Source organism: Culex pipiens, chromosome 2 (assembly GCF_016801865.2).
Source record: "Culex pipiens pallens isolate TS chromosome 2, TS_CPP_V2, whole genome shotgun sequence".
Taxonomy (NCBI): domain Eukaryota; kingdom Metazoa; phylum Arthropoda; class Insecta; order Diptera; family Culicidae; genus Culex; species Culex pipiens.
In genome coordinates, this window is record NC_068938.1 from 105300251 (window position 1) to 105321064 (window position 20814).

General features: G+C 36.1%; 1 protein-coding gene across 1 annotated transcript in view; it reads left to right on the forward strand.

Annotated features, from left to right (window-relative positions):
* LOC120427680 (nuclear receptor coactivator 1) overlaps positions 1-20814 on the forward strand; it is a 340351-nt gene that overhangs the window by 25276 nt on the left and 294261 nt on the right. The window lies entirely within an intron of this gene.

Genomic DNA, 20814 nt, shown 5'->3' on the forward strand with positions numbered 1-20814 from the left:
GCACACTTGAGACGAATTCCTTTAGGTGAATTTCTCTTTCCATCCACTAAAAAAAACTCCGAAAAGACACCGTTTCAAACCTAGGATTTATGTCCCATCCCAAAAAGCAACCAGAATAACATTTAGGCAGCATTCTTTGGTGTTGCAAATCGAAAGAAAAGCAAGAATTTGAGCAACTTTTAAGGATGCATGTTTAAAACGATCCCCAGTTTTGGGAAGTTTTTTTTTTGTTTGCAGCTAGCATTTGGGGAACACGTTTTGTTTTTTTTACCCTCTCGTGTTGCTAATTTATGTCGGTTGCTTAATATTATAAAAGAAGTCGTGCTGATCGTCAACACGTTTTGACTGCATAGTAAGTTTTGAGAGTTTGTGGTAGGAAAACAGCTGGGTTTTGAATTCTAAAAATGCTTTTTTTTAATTTGATTTAAATAACACGTTGATAGAAACTCATGCTCTACTTTACCTTATTTTAAGCAAAGAAATCACAAAATGGTCAAAAGACGATAGCAATGCAATCTCTTCTCTTCAATCAATTTCTCTTTTAGGACCAATTCCGGATTAACCGGAACTGGCAAAATGGCCACATGAACAAATGAGCGCAACGCATAATCACTCACACAGTCAATTAACTCTTACCACCTATATCATCCGCGCTGAGCTCGTTCGTTGGAACTCAACCAAAATTCCGACCTGCGTGACTGCGTTCAAATGATTGCTGTCACCACGCAGCACCGCACAGCCGAAAAGAGAGAAAAAATAAAGAGAAAGAGCACGCGGCTTCGTGTCGCGTGGCTGCTTGAGTGTCGAGCTCGGTATCCATTCGTTTCAACTTCGCGTGCGTTCACTGACGCTCTCTCCGTAATGACGATCAGGACTGGTGCACTCAGTAAGCAATCAACAATCGAGTCGTTGATTAAAGCTGACTGAATAGCTCTTTCAAAATTTTCAAATTGATCTTCCCTTTCATTCATTCAACTGAAAATATGAATACTGATATTGAGAGTAGACATTTATGCATTTTGTAAGACTAAATTTAAAAATATGGCTTATGTTTTTAGAAAGAAAAAACCATTAAAATTTTTCAAAATCAAACTTTTGTTTTCCCTTCTCATATCAACATTTTGACTTATCAATTTGTTAACTCATTCAACTCGTGCACTGACTGCAATCTTTTCCTTCTTTCCAGGTGAGTTCCTACTTCATCACCAACACCAAGTAGTCCCATGCTGAGTTCCCGTTCCCTAATATTAATGCTGCAGTTCTCCCAGTTCCTGTTCCTGTCCAAACAACAGAACTCCCGATAGTCACTCACACCCTCGACTCGAGCTGAGAGAGTACTTCGGCGGTGGTGGTGAATCCGTCCCAATCCATCGACCTTGCTTAGGTCCTTAACACGATTTTGTTTTTGTTGTCGAGTTTCAAGCCAGCGAACGCGTGTGTGGTTTCGTAGTGTGGAAACAACGCTCAGTAATCATTGTAATTATATTATTTATTTATTAATTAATTTAATTGATTTTTTTTTTATTTTAGCTTTTGAAGAAATTTTACTTCAATTTTTCAAATTCTTAAATAAATTAATGTACGGTATCATATGTTGCACTACATTCTGAACACAAACACACGTGTTCCAGTATGTGTATGTTAGTGGTAAAATTGTAACAAGCTGGTTAAAGATTTGATGGATGTGTGTTGGAGCTTCGTATTTTCTTTTTTTTTTGTTTCCCGTTCTAAAACTCGTTCCTTCTGTTACCTCCTCATCATATTCAGTGCTCACGTTTCAGAACCTTAGGATCAAGAGAGAAAGAGAATCGTTCTTCACTTTTTTTTTGCTTGCTTCTGCTACTTTTGAGGTAGCTATTGTTGTTCCACTCGCTAAATTATAAGTTTTGTTGATTTCGCGTTTTTTTTGTTCCGTTCTGTTCCTACCGTTCGTCGAGTTGTGTTGTTAGACAACCAGCTCACGGTTGTTGAAGGTAAAGAGTTGGAAAGTACACTATTGCTCGGAGAGTTAGAGCAGGAGAGCGAGTAGTGCGATTAACACGATGATGGTTCTAGCGCTAATGCAAATGTTTACCGTAAGGTGTATTAGCCGCGTGGATAAAGAGTGCTACTTGCGACGAGCCACCGTTAGGTGGCTTCAGGTTCAACTAGCGAGAATACGTAGAACACCGCGTTCAACACAACCCCTTGGAACGGTAGCCAACCTGATGCTCTTGTCGGAACTGTTCCATCTTGTGCAAGGCACCGGTACTGGCTGTGGCTTCATTGGCCATATGCTACATCCGCATACACCGAGTGACTTCAACCGAACATGAGAGATGAGGTTATAACTTTGTTAGAAATTACATCATTGATGGAAATGGTTGGATTGCATGCAATTCAGAAAATATTGTTTATTGTGCAGAGCTATCGTAATTGAATGGAAGTTATAACTTCAATTAACTATTTTGAACAATCCTATAAAACTAAAAACAAAAATGTCAATGTTTTACTTAAATTGCAACAATGATTTCAGTTACAAAATGCTTATGTCCGTTAAAACAAAAATACAAAAGTACAAAAACGACATAAACGACAAAAACGACAAAAATGACAAAAACGACAAAAATGACAAAAACGACAAAATCCGACAAAAACGACAAAAAACGACAAAAATGACAAAAACGACAAAAATGACAAAAAAGACAAAAACGACAAAAACAACATAAACGACAAAAGCGACAAAAACGACTAAAACCGACAAAAACGACAAAAATGACAAAAACGACAAAAAACGACAAAAACGACAAAAATGACATAAACGACAAACACGACAACAACGACAAAATCGACAAAAAAAACGACAAAAACCGACAAAAACGACAAAAATGACAAAAACGACAAAAAACGACAAAAATGACCAAAACGACAAAAATGACATAAACGACAAACACTACAACAACAACAAGAACGACAAAAAATCGACAAATACGAAAAAACGACTAAAACGACAAAAAAGGACAAAAAAACGACAAAAAAACGACGAAAGGCGACAAAAAACGACAAAAAAACGACAAACCGACAAAAATGACAAAAATAACACAAAACGACAAAAACGATAAAAACGACAAAATCGACAAAAACGACAAAAAAACCGACAAAAACGACAAAAAACGACAAAAAACGACAAAAAAGACAAAAAAAACAACAACAAAAAACGACAAAAAAAACGACGAAAGACGGCAAAAAAACAACAAAAAACTACAAAAACGACAATAAACCTTTAAAATTCTTTAAACGTCAAAAAATTACAAATATCGACAAAAACAAAAAAAAAACGATTTAATATCACCAGAGCCTTTCTTACCAAATGATGAAACTCCGAGAAATATATTGGTGTAATTATTTTTTCAGAAAATAATGATACCACCCAGTGTGAATTTGACCTAATGCTTCGAATATGTTTAGGCTAAACCTCGAATACCATTTTTTTTTAATTTCAGATGTACATTATAGGTCGCAGGGTATTAAAATTTAATTAAGAAACACATATTGAATTTACATTATAAGAAAAATATAAAGGGTACTCAGTCTTTAATGTTAGTCTATGACAAACTTGAAAAAATATGTATCGCTAATGCACTTTGTCGATCTATTATGAGAAGCTCACGGCGTCTTTTTCAGGGGGGTAGTATTTTTTGAGAAATAGCAAGAAAACTGTCATATACATATGAAAGTGTGAAACATCCCCGTTCATTTGCGGGGTGAACGAAAATCTTTGGTCGGGAAAATTCAAAGTTATCCTCATTTGAAGTTTTTGAACATTTTTCCTATGGGGCGAAATTTCGTCTATTTCAATTTAGTATTGTTATAAGTCTATATGGGCATGATTTATGGTTCAGATCATATGATTTCTTATGGGAAATGATGCAAGGAACATTTTTCTTGAAGCACGCAAAGTGATTGAAAATAAGGGAAAAAAGTTATAATGGTTTTATTGAAAATTTGGGAGATTTTCTGATAAAATATCACACCCCTTTTCAAAAAAAACACAATGTTTTCAATATTCAGATCATTATTTCGATGAATTCTTTTTTGAGAAATGTTTCTGGGCCCATTGAGTATATAAATCACTACAGAAAAGTGTAATTGGTTGGGTTTAAGCTCAACTGTATGTCACAATTATGAATTTTGGATTTCACCGAATCAACATATTTTGTGTGTTTTGGTTATAAAATGTACCGTTTCCATTAGATTTTCAAATTTGTATTAGTCTTATTAAACCTCACAAGAGATCTCGTACTTATTTTGAGGTCAGGTGATAATATTGTAAATCAAAATCAAATCAAACCATCCACATTAACGACCCCCAGGTCTTTTGTGGTCTCTATTGCAAGTTTCTGCTCGAACCTAGAAGTCCGAAGGCTTGAATAGGGAGAGCACCAAACCTCTTTCTATTCCAAGGAACCTTCTACCCCATTGTTTGAACTGACGACCTTTGGATTGCGAGTCCAATCGCCTCCAGCGATTCCACCGGAGTAGGCTTGGTTTGGTGTGATCTTTGTACTTATGGCATGGAGACGACTCCTAAACCTGGAATGACTTAACGGCCTAACAACCAAGGCCGGGACCGACGTTTTACTTCCTCATCCGATGGAAAGTTGGAGCAGATGGGAATCGAACCCAGAATCATCCGCTTACAAAGCGTACTGCGTAACCATTCGGCCACTGTGAATAAAAAGATCAATTATTTGTGTGTGTTTTTAACAAAACAATTTAATTGTTGTATTGTTCGTTGTTTCAAATTTAGATTGTTTAGTATGTTATGCTCTATTATTTGAGATTAAATTAATAGATTTACATACATTTAAACTTTTTAATGATTTTTACGCAATATTTATGTTATTACCAATAATTGCAAGTTCAACTCTGAAGTTTCAATACAAATAATATAGCCCAAATGGAAATACAAATTAACAAAAGGCATAGAAATAGAAACCCTGTGATTGTATTTACACTGCATGTCTCAATTAGATACAAAACATATGATGTGGACCATGTACTCACAAATAAAAAGTAATAATTTAATGTAAACGGTACATTTTATAACCAAAACACACAAAAATATGTTGATTCGGTGAAATCCAAAATTCATAAATGTGACATACAGTTGAGCTTAAACCCAACCAATTACACTTTTCTGTAGTGATTTATATACTCAATGGGCCCAGAAACATTTCTCAAAAAAGAATTCATCGAAATAATGATCTGAATATTGAAAACATTGTGTTTTTTTGGAAAAGGGGTGTGATATTTTATCAGAAAATCTCCCAAATTTTCAATAAAACCTTTATAACTTTTTTCCCTTATTTTCAATCACTTTGCGTGCTTCAGGAAAAATGTTCCTTACATCATTTCCCATAAGAAATCATATGATCTGAACCATAAATCATGCCCATATAGACTTATAACAATACTAAATTGAAATAGACGAAATTTCGCCCCATAGGAAAAAAGTTCAAAAACTTCAAATGAGGATAACTTTGATTTTTCCCGACCAAAGATTTTCGTTCACCCCGCAAATGAACGGGGATGTTCCACACTTTCATATGTATATGACAGTTTTCTTGCTATTTCTCAAAAAATACTACCCCCCTGAAAAAGACGCCGTGAGCCAAAAAGAACACTTTCACGCGCAGCGTAAAACGCGCAAGCGTAAATGTGCTGGCGTTTATGCTTCGACTTGACGACTTGTCGATCTTTCGAGCGAGAACGTGCCGGGACTTCGAATTTGATGTTAGTATATGATTCTGTATAAAACCGAAAATTTAATAGAAAAAATAGGTTAAAAATAAAACGAAAAACAAAAATATGGCTATATCTCTGTAAATACATTTTGGAAAAGCTTCAAATTTTGGGCCCAAGCAGTTTATGGCGCATGTTTTCGAATGGCTTTTTGTTTGAAACTGAATTCTTTTAATTTGATAGTGTTATCTGTAAAATAGTCCAAAAAATACCTCTAAAAATGGCTTTGACCACATTTACTGGTCGAAAATTGTGAATCGAAAAATAAAATGTTCGTCTCAGACCCCACGGCTACAAATCTGAAACATAAAAATTGTTCCGAGGTTTCGGACCAAAATTCAATCGAAAGAGCGCATCCTAAACTTCAATTTAGTAATAGGATTTTTTCCTGGGACGAATCCTCGCCGTGCACGATTTTTTTAAGATTTCTGAGAAAAGCGTTTTTTTCCAAAAGTAAACCTTAAACATTTCTTTTGTAAGAAAGGCAATAAATGACAATAAACCTTAAATATTCTTAAAAACCACAAAAAATTACAAATTACGACAAAAATGATAAAAAACGACAAAAACGACAAAAACGACAAAAACGACAAAATCGACAAAAACGAAAAAAATTACAAAGACGACAAAAACGACAAAAACGAAAAAACGACAAAAACGACAAAATCGACAAAAACGAAAAAAAATGACAAAGACGACAAAAACGACAAAAACGAAAAAACGACAAAAACAACAAAAAACGACAAAAACGATAAAAACAACAAAAAACGACAAAAACATCAAAAACGACTGAAACGATAAAAAACGACAAAAAACAACAAAAACATCAAAAACGACTAAAACGATAAAAAACGACAAAAAACGACAAAAACGACAAAAAAGACAAAAACGACAAAAAAGACAAAAACGACAAAAACGACAAAAATGACAAAAATAACGAAAATGACAAAAATGACAAAAATGACAAAAATGACAAAAGTGACAAAAATGACAAAATCGGCAAAATCGATAAAAACGATTAAAACGAAAAAAAACTATAAAAACGATAAAAATGACAAAAACGAAAAAAAACACAAACGCGACAAAAATGACAGAAAGCTTTATGCTTATTTTAAGCAAGTTTTTCGTCAAAATTTTCGAAATTTCCAGGTCATTTAGATTGGTAGTTGAAGCTAAAATTTTGATAAATTAGCCAAAAAATTCTGTTTGAAGCTTATTTGAATTGGCACATTTTAGATGGAACTCCTTTCCGTGAGAAATAAGTAGAATTGAATGCTTTTGCATTAGAATGTAGAACACATCAAGAATTTTAACAGCAAACACTTGTTATCGTCGTCTGGGACGAATAGGTGCGGTGGCTTCTAAGACCATTCACCTGTCCATAAACCATCCAAATCCAAGCGAAACTTTCTTTCGGATAGCTTGGAGAATTTCCCATATCCCTATTAAAAAATGGAGCATCAACACTCCCATCTTCTAAATCGCCTATCCTTGTCGTCTGATGTGCAAATGTGATGGAACAGGCCAACAATAGACGATTGTAATGGTGATGAGAATCTGGTCAAATCAAAATCTAGTCTTAAATTCGCTTAAATCACCATCTCCCAGCAAGAATTTAAAAAGTGTTGTCTTGGTCATTAATTAGCTAAATCTTTCTATTAGTGCTAAACCAGCACTATCAACTGCACTGCAGCATGCCCCAACCTTAACCGGCGGTGCTTCCTTCTCTAGCTTCAAATCGCGATTGCATAATTGTGAAATCACTCTGAAGTGGCTTATTATCTCGCCGGCGGCAGCCGGGCCAGCCAACAACGACTCAACCAGCTCACTCGACTCTTTTCTGTGAGACTGTGTCCGTCGTAAGCCGAGTTGATGTCGTCGCCGCTAGACGACCAATTCGACTCAGCTGTCATTAGACGACGACGACAACTCCGTTTCCCAACCCCCTCGGTATTTGCAATTCGATCCATTTCGCGACAGTTCCTCTCCACAGACTGACAAAAGTCTAAAGGAGAGAGGATGCTGAATTGATTCGAGAGCAAATTGCATTGACGCAAATCGATGACGACAAAGTCGACTTAGAGCGGTTCTAACCTCAAACTGACGGCTGCATTAGCCGGCAACCGCCGACGAGAAGCTCGTCGTGGTTGTGCTTTGTTGGCGCACTTTTGACGTGGTTTGATTCGCGAAATCAAATTTTTTAGTCAAAATTTTGTATGTAGTGTGGCAATATTGCATGGAGTTATTTGCGTCTTTTCTTAAAATTCTCAAAATCTAAGTTCGTCAACGCAGCACAACCACGTCAAGTGGCTTGAGTCAGCGTGGAGTTGCATGGTACTTGGCACATGACTGTTGTGCAATCCAGCCGTTATCGTCAGTAGCAGGTCTGTGTTTGCTTCCGCCTAGCAGTTGTGACTGCTCTAATCTAGTGGCAATCCAAACCGAAATGGTGGCGCACACGCTGGCTGGTTTCGGCTGACAAGTGGCCAGTATCATGCACTTGAACAGCTAGCTGAGTGAAGTGTGCACTTCTTGGGAATTGCATTCTGTTGGGGTTAAACGGGACGTTGCGTTGATATCTTGAATCTATGTTAGTTTCTAGAAAGAAGAATTCTGTTCTGAAAATTAAAAGATAAAAATATCCCAAATTTGAATATTCAGAACAAATCTTCAGACCTTGTTTGACCCCGAATGTCCCCTGTAAGGACACGTGAACCTAGGTTGCTACTGTTACCTGTGATAGCTGCTAGAATCACTCGAACAGTAGTGACCAAACTGGAGAGCAGATTGCAACTGGATCGGTTTCGCGCGATAAGCAATGAATCTGATACAGAACGTCCTGGCTCAGCACATTCTCCCGTGTTTGATATTTTTCCTGAAAGGACACGTGGCAAGGCAATCAAAAGTGCAATCAGTAGCACAAACGATGCAATATGATGAAGTGCATAGAAGTGCTTGGAACTAAGAGGTTTTAGAAGTTGGAAAAATCCGAGAATAATTTCGGTCGACCTGTGAAAAAAAAATTGAGATTTGTTTTGCAGATTTGAATTCCAAAACAAAACCAACAAACAAACACCATTCTTCAAAAGGACCCCCACCAAATCCATTACGTAAGAAACTTGCTCTGATTCACTGCTGGCTGTGCCCGTAACAAGTGCACAGCATAATGAAGTAAATTACGGAGGGGAATCTTAGCCCGAAAGCATCCCATACATCGCATGATGCATCATAACCCAAACCCACCTCCCCTGCTGATGCAACAATCCCAGCTTAAAGCCCTTCATTAGTCGCGTGTTATCCTTCCAGGCTCTGAACACTGATTTTGAGCGTTTTTCCCTCCTCGGTGAGTGTTGTTACGTTTTTTTTTTCGTTTTCCACTTTTCCATCACACAAACACACACTGGAAATAATTGGCCTCAAAAGAGATGAGCTGACAAACCAAACAGCAAAAAAAACCAAAGAAATCGCCATGTTTTTGGCTTTGTTACAGCTCGTCTTGAAAAGCTTTCCCCTCCACAACGGGAAAGCCGGGTTGGATTGTTTGTGTCCCTTAAAAAATCCGGTGTGGTGCGATGTTTTCTTTGAACAAAAGCTCATTTTTTTTTGCACAACTTGAAGAAGCTTCTCACCGCTTCCTTTGGTTGTGTGATGTGGGGGAACGTCCTCGCATTAGACTGGTTCGATATTGATATAAATGTTTATGAGGAAAAAGCTCATGAGGGAATCTCCACCATATCTGTATTTTTTATGACCAAAGACGCCATTATGGGAAAGTGGGGCAAGACGACCATATGGGGCAAGAGGAACAATCGCTCGTATGATCGTTATTCTTGCAATTTCCAATATTTCCAATATGAGGAATTGTTAACAGCAATGCAATTAGTTGATTCTACTGCCACATAACCGCCAAAACGACGTAAACGCCACGGGGTAAAGATTTAGTGAAGTTTTTTTTTCAATACCTCTGTTTTCTTATAATATTTTATAATAACTTTATCAAAATGCAATTTTTTCTAGATCAGTATTGTCCCTACCAATGATTTGCACCTATTATAAAGTATGATTTATCATTTGATTATTTTTGTTGAGAGCATTTAAAAAATCTTTTTCAGGTGGGGCAAGTGTACCATATGGATTTAAAGTATGAAAAAATACGAATTGCTAAACAACATGTTATTTTGGGAAATAAATACATAAGAGTACTTAAAAACTGATTCACAATTGTTAAGTAAATTGACCATACAAAATGTAGTCATAGTATGAAAACTTACTATTTATTATCGAAGCAATTTATTTTTTTCGTAAAATTATCAAAATATTACTAAATATTATTATTTCATCAAAAAATGAAAGTATCGTTTCAAACACATTCTAATATGATGTGCTTAAGTGATAACAGTTCAATTGTTAGCAAATTAACATGTTGTTTTTCCTCTTGCCCCAACGGTTGTTTATCTTGCCCCACTAGTTGAGTAGAGCGTACGAAAAATCAATAATTTTAAAAGATGATTATCATGATTTTTAATGGGTTTTAACGAACATTTCCTTAGCTTGTTACACTTGCCCCACCTTCTGTCTGTACAAAAAAATATATTTGTAAATATTCGGAAATATGTATCATTTGAATGAATTTTTGAGAATTATTCGATAGGTAAATGGGTACATGAAAAAAAGTTTTTGTCGATTGACTTATTCCATTCTTTTTTTTTGAAATTTTAAAGTTCGTTTTAAATTTAAAGTAAAGTTTTAAATTTAAAATCCAATTTTCAATCGAAAAGTTATTTCCAGAAAATTTGATAAATAGCGCAATTTTAGAGATTTGGCCAGTTAAAGTTTTATTGGACTAAAAAACTGTTTTTTGATTTTTATAAACAGTATATTCATAAATGACCATTACGAAAACATTTCCTTCATAATGTTCAGAAAATTGTGTTTATTTATATTGTTTACAATCATTTGATGAAAGAAGCCATTTGGCAAATGGAATTTACCTTTTTTTAACAGTAGTTTGAGCAACATGTTGTAATAAAAAAATCATCACGATACTCTGCCGAGTTTGATAAATACGACAAGTGTTGAAAAACCGAGTTTTGTAGCGAGTTCCATACCACATTTTTTGCAATACTGAAAAAAAATCATAATAGTAGTTTTTGCAACAAGTTGCGAAAACAAGTTTTTTTTTCAGTTTTTTTTTTATATTAAAAAAAGTAGGTGCAGGAAAGGTTCACAGTTTCAAAGCGGATTTGCAAAAAAAAAATCATATTTTGCGTCTGGATTTTTTTTTGAGATTTTTTACATACATTTTTTTTTATTTCGTTTTAAATTTTCGAAAAGTGATTGTATTTTTCTGGAAACCGAAAAATATATTAAGAAAACCAATGAGAAGACATTTCTGATTTTGCAATCATAATTTTGCATCTAAAATTAAGAAAAGTAAACTTTTTATAATTATATCACCCATAAAAAAAATTAACAATAGCAAATTATTTTGAAACTCAATTAAAAAATATGTATACAAATATTTATTTCAGAAAATATCAGACGGGGTATAAATGTGTGTACGATATTGTTAATAATTGTCTAAACAAATATTTCTTTGCAGAGACTAAACTTCCACGATTTAATGTTCAACTTTTTAAATAAATGAAATAATAAAATTGTAAAAACAGTTTAAAGTCCCATGACAGTTCTTTCAACCGTTTTTTGATTAAAAAAAAAAATGAACAATAGTTGCTAAAATGGTTTTCAAAACAAGTTTTCTACCTGGGATGGAATATTGCTAAGACTCTAACTAGAAAAATTCAAAATTTTCAATTTTGAAAATTTACTAATGCGTTGAAGTTTGCAGTTGAGAATAGGCGAAAAATATCAGCAGATTCAAATTCAGGAGGGTCGATTTAGCCTAGTTTTAACACGAATATAAAGCACCTTTTTTGATTTCGTTTCTTGGCTATGCTCAACACTGACTTTTTAATATTGCTAATATAGAGCAATTCCAGCTCAAATAAGGGGAAACTTATGGAAAATTGTACGAGCTTTACGGTAAAAATATTTTCGAGACTCAAAAATATTTTCTGTCATATAAAAATTTCCAAAAACCATCAAAAACCCAATTTTTCAACATTTTTATAATCAAAACCGCTGTAAGTTCACAAGGATTGGACTTTGGACAAAGGTCAATATGGAGACTTTAATGTAAAAATGTCTGGAGAATCGATTCCCGCGTTCGATTTTTGAAAAATTTTACGTTTATACCACTTTTCTTAAAAAATAGTTTTTGTGAATGCTTTTTTAAGGAGAGTTATACCATCCTGCATTTTTCGTGAGTCTTTTTGTAACATCTTTGGCTATTTCCTCAGAAATGTTGAACGAAAAAAATCGTGACATCACATTAAAAATTAATTTTCTAACTTAAAAATCAAAAATTCTCATAAAAGTGGCGTGTATTATTCATTCAGTGTATATATTTTGAAATTCCGTCCAATTTCCTACATGTTTGTCTTTGACCGCAACGGCTTCGAGTTACAGTAATTTTTAAATAACAAAATACAATCATATTTAAATAACTTAGGCCCTTCTCAAATGTCATTTCGAGTGCTATTGGCTTCATGTACACAAAAATATATTCACCAAATTAACAATACAAATTAGAAGCATTTTAATACTTTTTTATTATTTACTCATAATTGAGTGATTCGACAGAAACGTGCACGTATCTTGGTGGTGGGTAGAAGCACTACGCGACTAAGTTCGGAATGACAGCATGCTTGAAAATATTAAAAAATTTAGCAGTTTTTGATATTTATTTGATTTAAATATTTTTAAACATCAATAAAAGTTATTGTAAAGTGTGGCAATCGCATAAAAGAATCGAATGTTGTATAAATCATGCATTTTTAAGGACAACACTTTGGTTAAACAGGTAGAAAAGTAATATTTAAACACTTTCACATTTCATTTGATCATTACTTTCAACTTTTGCCACATTTAACTCAAGTTATCCAAAATATCGATCATCTTTTTAGAAAAATCGATTAAATAAAATACCAGTCTTAATTAGTCACAAATCACCAAGCATTATGATCGTTAGCGAAATTGCCACACTTTGCAATACCACACTTTTCTGAAAATGTTTGATTTTTCATTATAAACGCATTTTTCTCTTAAAACTACTCAAACTGTATGCGAGCTGTCATTCATAACACCGCTGGGACAACAGCGAACCTAGCGGAAAAACCCGATTTAAACCCACCTGGGGTAAGAGAGAGCCTTTCTTACTAAAGAATATAACAATGGTAGAACTTCTTTCAAATCATAATTATCGACTTTGTTTATTAATAACGTCAGCACAAAAGAAAGTCTTATGATGAAAGCAAAGTATTATAAATGATATGTTTTCCAAAAGAAATACAAAACGCAATTTTCATCAAAAGAATATTTTTAATCGTACATATTCTTAATCAAACAAGCGTGTAAAACAAACGCGAGCATAGCAAGTTTCCCATGCGCCAGTGACGACGCACACCGCGGTTTTGGTTTTCTAGTTTTGGTACGAGCCCAAAAACCGAACAAAGCAGGCGCAAAGCAAAACCGAGGTACAAGTGAACCGCGTATGCCGCTCGGTGCAGGAAAGCTTGCCAATCAGCTTTTACGAAAGTGGGAGAGTCAGAGATAGCTATATTTACAACCCACTACTACACACTCAATCGCGATACCTTAGGTAGAAAGCCATTGGCGTCGCGAGCATTGAAAACTTTGAATACAATTTAAACAATGAAAAGCTTAGAAAGCTCATATTGGAACCCAATGAACTCTGTTAAATAAACTTACGAAATCACGAAAAAATGAAGTCTACTTTAAGGCGATTTCAGGAGCACACGGGAAACAAATTGATTGTAGCCGGATGAATGTCCTATGTCACAAAAGTTTTTGCATAAACATTGGGCAGTTATGCAAAAACAGACAGGGCAAAAAAAATGAAAAGCTAAGATATCTTACCTGTTGTAGGAAACATCGGTAGACAAGCTACTACAAAACGAGTATAAGTCGAGCCACAAAATATATGCGCCAGCATTCTTGCGCCAGTATTCGAAGCTCAACTTGACAACTTGTCGACATGGCGACGAAAATCGATGCAGTGTGATTTTTTGACGATTTTTCCGATGAAAATTCATGCTGAATCGTAATATTTACGAAGATGAAAATGACATCCAGCCATAAAGTAAAACCTATACCTTTCTTTAGTAACAAAGGCAAAACGTCGTCGAATTCTTCAATACCGTTGCAAATAACAATAACAGTTTTTAACATTTGAAAAAAAACACGAGCAGCCTTCATAAACTTGAACAAGTCTAATCCTCCATGATCTCACGTTTGCCAGCAATCTTTCAGCGGAAAAACAGCAGAGAATAAGCCCACCCTTCCACCAACCAACCGACATCCTTCCAAGCAAAACATTTTCGTTTTTCAATTGTGAGTGGAACACCGGCCACACAACTCACTGCAATCACACTTGAAGCCTACTTACAGAGCAATGGTAGGCAATTTGCATGAGTGAATTGGCGAAAAAGAAGTAACGAAGCTGCCACATTCGTGTCCAACAGAAGGCTCATTTTCATCAGGCCATGATGATGGTCATAATTCGCCACAACCGCGACATTCATGTGAATTTAGAGGGTGCGTTTATCCTACGAATTGAAGCTTCAATCAGGTGTGACCATGTAAAATTACATTATGTTCTTCACACCTCTTAGGTTGGGCTCGAAAGTGAAGAGAGAAAAAAGTAAAGTTGAGTTGTAATAAAAAAGTGAAACACTCCAACATCACCACTTGCTGATTACAGTTATTGAATGATTGTAAAAGTAATCGTAATTGAGAGGAGGAGAAGGCTTTTTGCTTCGCGAGCTGATCAGGGTGGATCTTTTGATCGATGTTGTTGTTGTTGCTCGAGAGTGTGGATAAAGAAAAGCTCATAATGGGCAATATGCTCAATGGTTTCACGCTCGATGGAGGACTAATGAGCAATTGAGATGTGGATGCGATGGGTTGTACATTCAAAACTTTCGATGAGTTGTGATGCCAGAAGGGGTGTTGCTTGAGATGTACACGTGTGGTTGTTGTTGACTTAATATCTTGGAAACAAAAGAATCTGCTTAGGTTGTTTGACGTAAACATTTGAAGAACAGAATTTGCAAAATCATTAAAGTTTGAAATTAACATATTTGGTAACCAACAATTCACACAATATTATCAGCTGCCGAAATAAACCGTGTCACTAATCAAATTCCAACACCGAACTCTCAAATCACATTCCATCACTCACGTCACGTGCTGTGCGAGGACATGTCCCTTCATTCCCCCCTTTCCATGTGTCATGTCCAGCTGGGGCTTCCCAAGAAACTTCCCCGTACCGTAATGGCAGCGTGCCATCCCCCGGGGTGCAGCAAGCAACGCAGGCGGATCGGTGGCCACCTGGTGCGAGCTCAAACAGGGGATGTACATTACCGAGGTACAAGTTCATCTCGGCACGTGCACTTCCGTTCCGAGTGCTAACCCTCGATTGGCGGGTGTTTTCGCGAGCGAATTGCGGGAAAACCATCAACGAGAGCTGGGTTCGTCGCTTGTTCGCCAGTACTCGCGCGTTGAAGTCTCCACTGAAAAAAAACGTTATTCATCGTCCACTTGAGGGTTAATGGAATCCCGCACGGTTTCCGACAGCTCCTTGTGCCAGTTACAATTGACTGATTGCATTACGACTTCACTTTGTCTCCTTGTCGCCTCCATCCATCCTTCAGCTTGTTCCTTCCAAAACCGCAAAAGAGTAGTGACGCTCAGATGATCGGGCCGAAAAATGTGGGGCTCTCTCGTTCGAGCTGGCGCGCCACTCAAGACCATTTAAGGCATTAAACATGTTATTAGATACATTAGGCACTGCCAGAAAGCTCTACACGAAAAAAAAAAACAGAAACAGAGAAAAAAGCTTCGCACAGAACAATGTAGTTGTTAGCTTCAAGGTCGGGTGGTGGAGTGGTAGTGGTGAAGCAATCAGAGAGGTAACATGCTGAGTACGATTGTTGTTAAAGTGGTTAAAGTTGCTGGCTGGCTGCTTTGGTGGTGTCCAGTTTGAGCAGAAACAATTTTACGCGTGTGGTTTGTGTAGTTGGAGCGGAGACGAGTTTTGATGAGGATTTTTCGAATTGGACGAATGGAATGTATCAGCTGAGATTGGCAGATTTTTTGGAAAGCAGATTATTTGAAATATATTTGTTTTTAACGATTCTGAGAATATATTTGAAAAATGTCTAAGTGTCAAACATCAAAATGAACATCAAAATAAATAATCAAAATAAAATCTAATACAATTAATCACAAGATAGATCCAGTTATCAATTTCAATATAAAAGTTGAGACATGAGGGCTTTTGTTAATTTGATTATTATCCACCGGTGTCTACCGCGGTAAATGAAATACTTCATTTTGACATTACCAGATACATTTTTGTGTAGCATGATTTGTCACTTGGGGAGTGCGTTCAGTGCTGCCGTTGTTGCAGCACTCTGTGACCGCATCCCAGAAATGTCAATTTGACAAATGGCACTCAGTGAACGTATCCCAGAAATGTCAGATTGACAAATGGGTTTTGATGTTTTTTTTTTGGGCTTTGCTGGGATTTTGTTTGCGCCGCCAGATTCAGTGAGTATTTTAAAAATTCGTTTTTATATTTTGCTGAGTAGCTAATTTATGTGTCCAATAATCAAACAGGTGTGGTGTAAATAAATACTACAGCGGCGCAGCAGTTGGAAAATCTTCCTGGAAGCTTGATTGCGCGTTGTCCTCGTCCTCCACCAGCTGGCGGGTGGTTCTACAGCTACATCCTCGAACTCTGTTTCGGATGAACCGGATTGCTCCTGATCGTCGGATTCTTCACTTGAACAGGAACTGGCGCTGGTGCTGCAGGCACTGATGCTGCCACCGGATCGAGTCGAGTAGACGAAACTTCGCGCAATCGCTTTCATGCAGTCCACGATGGAACTGCCGCGAAATCTGGTGCCGGAACTGGTTCGGGACCACCACTCGTTTGTGGAAAATCACGCAGCCGTCCACAAGACTCAGCGATTCCCGTCGGTGCAAGTAGAGAAGAACCTCGGAATTGGTGACCGACTCATCGCTGCTTGGCCATCCGTCGCGGATGTACTTTACCACGGCCTGGAGTTCTCTTCTCAGCGGGTGTGAGTGACCTTGAGTGAGCGACTGGTGTAGAATAACGGCCTCGATGCCAGTGCTCGACGCGTTCGCTGCAACGATGATCGGCAGCTTCGAATCGCTTGCGTAAGCAACAGGCTTGACTGGAGCACCTCCTTGAACTCCTCGAACGTCTGCTGGTACTCGGATGTCCAACGCCACTTGGTGTCCTTCTTGAGCAGCCGGTCCATTGGGCGGCGTAGCCCCTGAAGGTTGCGAACGAATCATCCGTAGATGTTCACCGCGCTCAGGAACGATCGCAGTTCGGACACATTGGTTGGTGCGAGAATGGTGGCAATCGTCTTCAGCTTTTCGGGATCGAGGCGGATGTCTCGGCTGTCCACGATGTGTTCCTGGTACTGAATTTACACTTCTCGGCTTTGACGTGGAACCCGTACTTCTTGAAACGTTGGAGCAACTGCTTGAGTGAAGCTGCGTGCGATTTCCAATCTGGTCCAAACACGATGACGTCGTCCATGAAGGTGCGGACGTCAGGTATACGCTGCGTCAGGAGGTTCTGTTAAGGCACCGGCAGCGCATTAGTTTTGCTTCCTGCTGTAGATCTTGACTGGAGGTTTGGGTAACAACTTGGTCACGACGACGCACTCATCATCTACGGTTCGGATAATAATCCGCATAACGAATTTCAGACGTTTTCGCGTACCGGAAAGGCCAATGAATAATAATCTTCCGATGTGTGACCCTCTTGGTTGTACGACCCGGGACGGACGAGTTGGACGATATTCTGCGATTCGGTACGGAGGAACTTTCCAAGAGTTGAGTTGAGTTTTTTTTCTAACTAAAAATGTAATGAAATTCAATATATTTTATTTTATTTTGAACTTAAGAGCGAGTTTTTCACCGATGTGAAACAGGTCGTATCGAGGTGCTCCGATTTGGATGAAACTTTCAGGGTTTGTTTGTCTATACATGAGATGAACTCATGCCAAATATGAGCCCTCTACGACAAAGGGAAGTGGGGTAAAACGGGCATTGAAGTTTGAGGTCCAAAACACGTGAAAAATCTTAAAATTGCTCGCATTTCTATAAAACTTCATCAATATCAACTCTCTTAGATGCATTCGAATGGTCTTTTGAAGCACTTCAAAATGTGCTGTGACATCCAGGATTGGTTTGACTTTTTCTCATAGCTTTTGCAAATTACTGTTAAAAATTGTTTTTTTTTTAAACTTTAATAACTTTTGCCAACAGCCTCCAACACCCATACTCCCATAGGTCAAAAGTTAGGGAATTTCATGGACTATAAGCCTACGGTATTAACTTTTTGGCCAATCGCAGTTTTTCTCATAGTTTTACGATTTTTCTAGAACAAACATTTTACAACGTTAGTTTTTGCCCTGTAGGCCTCCATAGCGGCACTTTTTGGTCTCAATTTTGACATATTCGGAATCCTCAGAAAATTTTACATTAGATTGAGGTGTTGGAATTTTGAATTTGATTGGAAAAAATGCCATTTAGAAGCAATTAAAATATTATTTAGCATTTTGTCGGATTAGGGGTAAAACAAGTTTTCGCCTACTTGATACAGCATTTGACGTATTGATCATAGGGTAAATAAGATCTATTTCTTTTTTCAAAAATGTTTTATTTAATTATTTTTTAAATCAATATTACAACTCCGATACTTCTAACTTACGTGAAATTGTCCGAGGATGACCAAATTGAGACCAAAAAGTGCCGTCTTCTTGGTGTACAGGGCAAAAACTAACGTTGTAAAATGTTTGTTCTAGAAAAATCGTAAAACTATGAGAAAAACTGCGATTGGCTAAAAAGTTAATACCGTAGGCTTATAGTCCATGAAATTCCCTAACTTTTGACCTATGGGAGTATGGGTGTTGGAGGCTGTTGGCAAAAGTTATTAAGGTTTTAAAAAAATCCATTTTTAACAGTAATTTGCAAAAGCTATGAGAAAAAGTCAAACCAATCCTGGATGTCTATAGCACATTTTGAAGGGCTTCAAAAGACCATTCGAATGCATCTAAGAGAGTTGGAATTGATGAAGTTTTACGGAAATGCGAGCAATTTTAAGATTTTTCATGTGTTTTGGACCTCAAACTTCAATGTCCGTTTTACCCCACTTCCCTTTGTCGTAGAAGGCTCATATTTGGCATGAGTTCATCTCATGTATAGACAAACAAACCCTGAAAGTTTCATCCGAATCGGAGCACCTCGATACGACCTCTAGAACAAACCGAGCAGAATCTACAAATACTGCCTCTTAATTGTTTATTTTTTTAAATGTTTGTATACATAATTGCCGTTATCTGGGGCTAAACAGCTGTTTAGCTAAGGTGATTGCTCTATATTTTGATTTTTTTTATTGATTTCGGTTAGAACAGATACAAATCAACTAAATTAGAACATGGAATTCCTAATTTAAAGACTATAATGCTTTAAAAACTGCTGCATCTATTAAGACTGTATTCTCGATTAGCCCAATTTACCGTACTCTTAACGATACTTAAAAAAATACATTCAGACAGAAGATTGAGCAGCGTTTTTTTACTAGTTTTTTCTCGGGTAAAATAACCATCTTTGCCATCATTTGGGTGAAAATTTAATTAGCCATTCCTTAGAATGAGACAGAAAAAAAAACAAAACAAAAACACAAAAAAACATCAAACATAAAACCAATAAAAAGAAAAAAAAAGAAAACTAAGACCAAAATATATATAGATAAAAAAAAACAAAAAACGAATAACGTAAAACAAAAAAACAGAAACAGATAAAAACAAATAAAAAACAAAACCCCAAAAAAAAAAACAAACAGAAAACAAGAGAGAAGTAAACAAGGAAGAAAAAATCCGCAATAAAAAAAAACAGAAAACAAAAAAAAAAGGAAACAAAAACAGAAACAGAAAAAATAACACAAAAGCAAAAAACATAAAACCAAAAACAGTAATTGAAAAACAGGAAACTAAAAAACGAAAAACAGAAAACATAAAAATTAATACCAAAACATCAAACATAAAACCATCAAAAACAAAAAAACAGAAAACAAAGACCAAACCAGAAAACAAAAAACAAATAACGAAAAACAAAAAAACAGAAACAGATAAAAACATTACCAAAAACAGAAAACAAATAAAAAACAAAACCGAAAAAAAAATACAGCAAAACAAAAGAACAGCAAACAAAAATTAAAAAAAAAACACAAAACAAAATAAAAAAGAAAACACAAAACCAAAAATAAACAAAACAAAAAAACCAAACCAAAACAGAAAAAGAAAACAAAAACAGAAAAATTAAAACAAAAACTTAGATCAAAAAACCAAAAACAGAAATTGAAAAACAGGAAACAAATAAAGCGAGAATGAAAAAATAGGAAGCATCAAAACCAAAAACATTAATAAAAAAAAAACAAACACCGAAATTAAAAAACAGGAAACAAAAAAATCAAAACATAAAACAATAAAAAGAAAATTAAAAAAAAGGGAAAATTTAAACTAAAACAAAACCAAAAACAGTAATTATTAAAAAAAAAAAACAGGAAACTAAAAAACGAGAAACATAAAACAATAAAACAGTAGAAAACAATAAACCAAAAACAGAAATTATAAAACAGGAAACAAAAAAAAACAGAGACAGAAAAACAACACAAAAAACAGAAATCAATAAATTGTATGTGTATTTTTAACGGCGATAAATTAAAATATATTCTGACCTCGATTCTGACACACTTCGTTGCGACCTAGGTTGTGACTTAAAGCCATATTAAAATAAAATCACAAAAAAAATAAAAGGTGACCGTTAAATTATGAAAAACCG